General features: G+C 43.2%; 1 long non-coding RNA gene across 2 annotated transcripts in view; it reads right to left on the bottom strand.

Moving 5' to 3' along the window:
- The window catches only part of LOC115286352, a 20224-nt gene extending 17013 nt beyond the window's left edge, over positions 1 to 3211 (bottom strand). Inside the window, exons 1-2 of one of the 2 annotated variants that reach the window (XR_003906017.1) lie at positions 3119 to 3211; positions 2758 to 2908 (exon numbers count right to left, since the gene is read on the bottom strand). This is a non-coding gene — a long non-coding RNA (uncharacterized LOC115286352). Of the gene's footprint in view, positions 1 to 2757; positions 2909 to 3000 lie in introns of both variants that reach the window. The other variant, XR_003906018.1, reaches the window with a different exon arrangement.
- Positions 3212 to 5871: the final 2660 nt, after the last annotated feature.

The raw sequence follows: 5871 nt of genomic DNA on the forward strand, positions 1-5871 counted from the left end.
CGGGGACAGAGCTGTAATAAAATCTACATATTGTCTGCATCCACTTAGGAAATATTCCTCTTCTGAGTATATTTGTTTGCCTTCAGACATTTTGGACATAAATTATTCTGAAGTTAGGGTATGTACTCCTGAGATATTGCCAAAGAACTACTTTCATCACATCCAAATTCTGTCCCCTCAAAATATTCTATAGCTCGTTTTTTTTTTTAGAAAGCAGAGCTATAATGTAATCACGATGATGAAGCATTTCCTCGAGATTTAACAAACACACACATTTCGAGATAAATTGGATTAGGAAATAATATGTAATGTTACCATCTGGTGACTCCCCCGAAATGTTACAACTATCTCCATGCCAATAATCAACATTTTATTAATGCCTTAAAGCAAGTAAAGATAATATTTGAAAGGACATAGGGGAATTGTTTTGTTATATTTGATAATCTCATAAAGAACAGTGTATCAGAGTGTCTTTGGGGGTTCTTTGCTTACAACACAGAAATCAACCATAACTAAATTAAGCAAAAAGGAACGCACTGGGAAGGATACGGGGTGGCTCTCATAATCCAAAGAGAAGCTAAAACAAAACAAAACATGGCCGCCTCCGGAAAGATAAGGAGTAGCATAGCTCCAGGTGTGAGGTGCTAGGGACTACTTAATGTGTCACCTCTTCACTTTGCTCTTGTCATGATGAACAACAATCTTCAGCTATTTTCAGCTTGTTTGTGCCATTTTGATGATGGTTGTAACCCCAGGAAGAGAGTGTCTCCTTGGCCTATGTTGTGTCACCTACTCAATCTTGCCCAAGGGAGGGCTGGGCCACCTCAACCGACTGCCCCACAAGGACTGCTCCCAATCAGGCAGAGTGTGTTCCAGAACTTGACTAATGAAAAGTGGGTGCTGGAAAATCAAACAACAGAAGTCCACACAGAAGTCCATGCACAAAAGACTCAGGGAAGTGAATAAAGCCTAGAGTAAAGACCCCTTCTCTTATTCCTCTATCATCTTCAGCTCTATGTAGAAACTTGCAAATCTTGTTAAAGCCACTCCATGGACAAGGTGTGGGGTGAAGGTGAAAGATAAAGCATTTCAAGGGCAGTTTGAAAGGAAAGAGGGTATTAGCTTTCAGCTTAATTGACATAAACAGAGTTCTGTTCTAATCACTGAGGTAAGGTGAAGAAGGGAGTGGACATATAACAAGGGAAAATGGACACAGACAATGAAAACCAGTGAAGGAGATAAATCTATTATCACACCAAAAAAGGTCATAATAATTAGGATTTCCCTATGACACCATGCAGATGAAACAGACCCAGGATGGATGTCTTCTATGTCAACATCACAGCATTTCCCATGTGAAATGTAACTGCAAGAGTACTTAGAAAGATTCTAATTTTTGTGTTTTCTAAGCTGGTTCTACTAGAACTATCTCTATCCTCTTGGTACCTAAACTGACTCTTTGCTTTTATAATTAATTTAACTTAATCGTGTACTCTCATTGGTGATGGTGGAGAATAACATGTCATTACCTTCCTATAAATATCTTCGCATATAATTACCATTCCCAAACCTATCCCCCATCCTGCTATGAATCAAGCTGAATGATCAGCCAATCTTCTGCAATCGGTCCTGCATACTCAGTCTTTAAGCTTTTCTGAAAGAAGAGGTGTCACCTTCACTGTGTTCCCAGAAGAGGCAGATTTCTATTTGTTCTGCTTTCAGAATGGAAATGATTGTTTATTTTATTACTTAAATATTTTTTTTTTTGAGAGAGAGAGAGTGTGTGTGAGCCAGGAGAGAGAAGCAGAGAAGGGAAGGAAGAGAGAGAGAAAAAAAGAGGGAGAGAGTGAGAGATTGAGAGAATCCCAAACAGGCTCCACGCCTAGCATGGAGCCCGACATAGGGCCTAATCCAATGACCGTGGAATCATGACCTGAGCCAAAATCAGGAGTTGGACCCTCAACCTCCTGAGCCAACTGGGAACCCCAGAAATGATTTTTTTAAAAAGGCAGAATCATAACAACTAACTCAGGCTTCATCCCCAACCTTCCTTTAAAATACGTACACATGAATATCCCTTCACACAAAGGCAATAACAGACTTTACCTAAAGTGTATTAAGGTCACCCGAGGCACAAGGAGGTTGGACTCAAGAAAGTGGCTGGCAACACATGGTCGGAGGGGGGCTTGAGGCGCTGCCATTCTTCTCCCAACATCCACTAAGGTGGGGCCTCATAGTACAGTCCCGGAGACCCCACCTACCTACACCAAGCCACGCTCATCCGCGCTGGAGAGCTGCTGTGTTTTTGCTTATTATTTTTAATTGTTTAATCTTTCTTTTCTTAACATTTTTACTTTTTAATTTTTCCCCTGTTTTCTCTATTCTATTTTCCTATTTCCTTCTTTTCTCCCTTTCCCCCTGGAGTCTGGGAAAGACGAACATTTAGGCACTGCTGTGCTTAAATCAACTCTTACCACCCAGATAGTTTTCCTTTATCTCAAGCTGACGATATGGTAGCATGTCAGCATCTCATATTGCTGGAGAAGGGGCAGAAACCATAAAAAAGAGGATCCAGGGCAAGCTCGGTGAGCAGCCCTAGCTGTAAGATCAGCCTCCAACCAAATCAGCCAATCATGAGTCATAATAATAATAATATCAGGTAGTACTTGTATGCACTGGGCCTTGGGTCAAATGCTTTACATACATGATCTTATTTAATTCTCTTATCCACTCTTGCTTTACGGTTATTTTTCTTACCTACAGATGAAGAAACAAGGGCTCAGAGAGTAAGGATATGTATTCAGGATCACACTTGTAGGGAGTTATGAGAGCCTGGAATTCATATCATGTGATCTGGTTCCAGGGCCCCGGCTGGAAATCACGGTCTTCTGAAGGGCAGCACCCAATGCTGGAGGTGGAGACAGAGCCTGAGGGTCCTGGAGGAAGGCCGAAGGCCTTGACAAAAACTGGGCAGGGTACAGGAAATCCACTCAAGCCTACCAGACTTTGCATCAGGGATAGGCTTTGGCCTCAAACCTCAACAGAAACTCATATGACAAACAGTGTCAGTGCCTGACTGCCTCAGGCATGCCCAGGATGAAAACCAGTGACCTGTTACCTGATGGGTCATTCAGGCAGAGCTCAGAAGCCAATGAAAGACAGGCCCAGTGACATATCAGCAGCTGCCAAACCACTGGACCATGTTCAGTACTCAGCCCTAAGCCTACATAAATGACCACCCAAGAATTCCAGAACCAGAACTAGAACCTATGTATATACTCCATACCCATGACAGCCCTACTCACAATCAGAACTGCCTGTGCCCAGTCACTAGATCCATCCAAGCTCCCGATCCATCCCCTGCTGGGCCAGAACCCTGAGAACCAACACATCCTCTTCCTGCCCTCTTCTTTCTCCAGTGAGCTGAACCTGTTCCTCAGCCTAGCAGCCTTTTGTAACATGGTTCCATTCCAAATACATTATCCTTGGGTCAAAAATGCTTCTATCCACTGACGCTGGCTACCATTACTCCTCAGAAATTGTACTACTGTACTCAAACTGGACCACTAGGTTCCTGAAGCCAGTCAGATTAGACCCAGTCTTATTAAGATGGCTGCCTACCTTCCTGAGGTAGGGCACTTTCCATTGTGTCAGTCTCTGTGGCCCCAGCTCTACCAGTTAGTGGGCGGGGGGCCCCACATGCTTGGGGACCAAGCTTAAGCACACCATCATCACACAGATTGCAAAGTAGAAGTTCAATTTTATTGACTGGCCCTGAGGAGCAGGCTGTGGGGAGCATCCATGCAGACTGACAGCACTTATATGAAATTCCAATCACCAGGATGTGGCTGCCGTGAGATGCCTGACTTCACACAAGCAGAGCTGGGGGATGCGGGGCCTGCCACTCACTCTCACTTGGCCTCCCATTTCTCAGCCTTCTGTACCAGGCGTTCTGTCATTGGGGACCTGCCTCTTACCTGTACCCCAGGCTTTGCCTGGATAGCCACTGGCCTTCCTTATTTTGAAATGCATCTCTTCTCTGCTCATTGTTGTGGGAAAAGAGTAGTTATGCAAGCCCTTTCTGCTTTGTCATCCCCAGGCACGGTGGCTCCTGCTTCATTTGGATACTGGGCTTGTTGAAGTTGATGCCTTCACATGTTTGGAGCAACATGAACCATTCAATCACTATCAGAAGCTGGGATGAGAGAGGCAGTTTTTCCAGAGGTCTGAAACTACTCTTCTACAAACAGGACTTAAGCATGTTTCCTTAGTTCCTCTTTGTGGTTCCAAGATGGCTGCTGCAGGTCTAGGCAGCAAGTGGAAGTGACCTCTTTCAGTATCTCTTGTCACCATGAAGATAGTCTTTCTCAAAAGCTTTCCCACCAATTGACTTCCCTACAGATTATTTCTACCTCTACACCAAGCACTGGCAAAGAGAATGGAATGATCATGATTGGCCAAGATTAACCAGGATTTACTCCCCAAACAGGTATCAGACCGATAGATGAATAGATGCCTGAACAAAATCCAATTTCTGTGAGTCAGAAAGGGGGATGGCATACCAGGTGCATGAGATTCCTTGATCAGTGTCTCTCTCTTTTGCTGCTATTTCTTCGAATTTGTTAAAAATGAATGAGAAGTGTGCAGGTAACTTGTGTTCCATAAACAATCATATCTGCCACCTACTGTCTGGCAACTGGTGTGCTACAAAATATCATAATCTCTCCATGGGAATGTCCGGATTTTGATCTGAGTCTTGAATTTATTATATGAATACCCATCTGAGTATGTTAATAGGTATCAGATAGAAATGCTATATTGAGCTGATCGTACTGCTGTGGCACGGTACAGAAAATACTTTCCCATGAATAAGATGTGAGAGGATATCACACATTACCAAGATGTGTACACGGGAACATATGGAAACCTTTCCTCATGAGTAAATCAGAGTAAGCTCTCAGGACGCTGGAGACATAGGGCTAAAGAGAGACCATGTGGATTATTTCATACCTATGGATACAATACCAAACGTTGGCATTCAAAAGTGTTCCGTGTCTTAGCAATAAACACAAAGAGTGCCCTGCTCTTGGTTTCTAAATGTTGTTCTCCAACAGAAGGAACCAAGGCTGAATAAATGACTGATTCTAGGGTTGTGAAGGTATGTAAGATAAGCCTGGAGCATCTTGGAGTTCCAGAAAGCAAAAAAGTCATCAAAAGATAAAAGGATGGAAGGAATCACAGGGATGAAGAGGACTTCCAATGTCCACCAATGTCCACTGGCTAAATCTAGACAAATCTGAACAACGAAATGAATAGGATGGTATTGTATTACAACCCTGAATCTAAAGTAAACAAAAATAAGCCTGTATTAATATAAATAAATAAATTAATTAAATAAATCATAGGGAGAAGGGACAAATCTTCCTCATGGAAGATCTCCCACTTAATCTAAGTAGGTATTAAAGGAGCTCAATCCCCTTGAGGGTATGCTGAACTTAGTGACAGGTAGCCAAGGTACAGAGTTTGGGAAGGGGAAAATAACACTTAACAGTGGAGACACATGGCAAACACCACCTTACCCACAAGTCCAAGGCTAACTCTACCAATGATGCTATTGACAGAATGCAGCCCTGATACACTGGGGCGGGTAGGATGCCTCACCTTTGTGTTCTTTTCCCCCAAACCCACAGCTCCAGTCTAATCATGGGGGAGCACTTCAAACAAACCCACATTGAGAGAGATTCTACAAAACACCTGTCCCTTATTCCTCAAGCAGTCAAGATCATGAAAAACTAGGGAATTGAGAATCTGTCACAGACTGAGGACACTACAGAGACTAAATGCATTTTTTTAGTGGGGGTTGGGGGGGCG

This window comes from Suricata suricatta, chromosome 3 (assembly GCF_006229205.1).
Source record: "Suricata suricatta isolate VVHF042 chromosome 3, meerkat_22Aug2017_6uvM2_HiC, whole genome shotgun sequence".
In the NCBI taxonomy this organism is placed as follows: Eukaryota; Metazoa; Chordata; class Mammalia; order Carnivora; family Herpestidae; genus Suricata; species Suricata suricatta.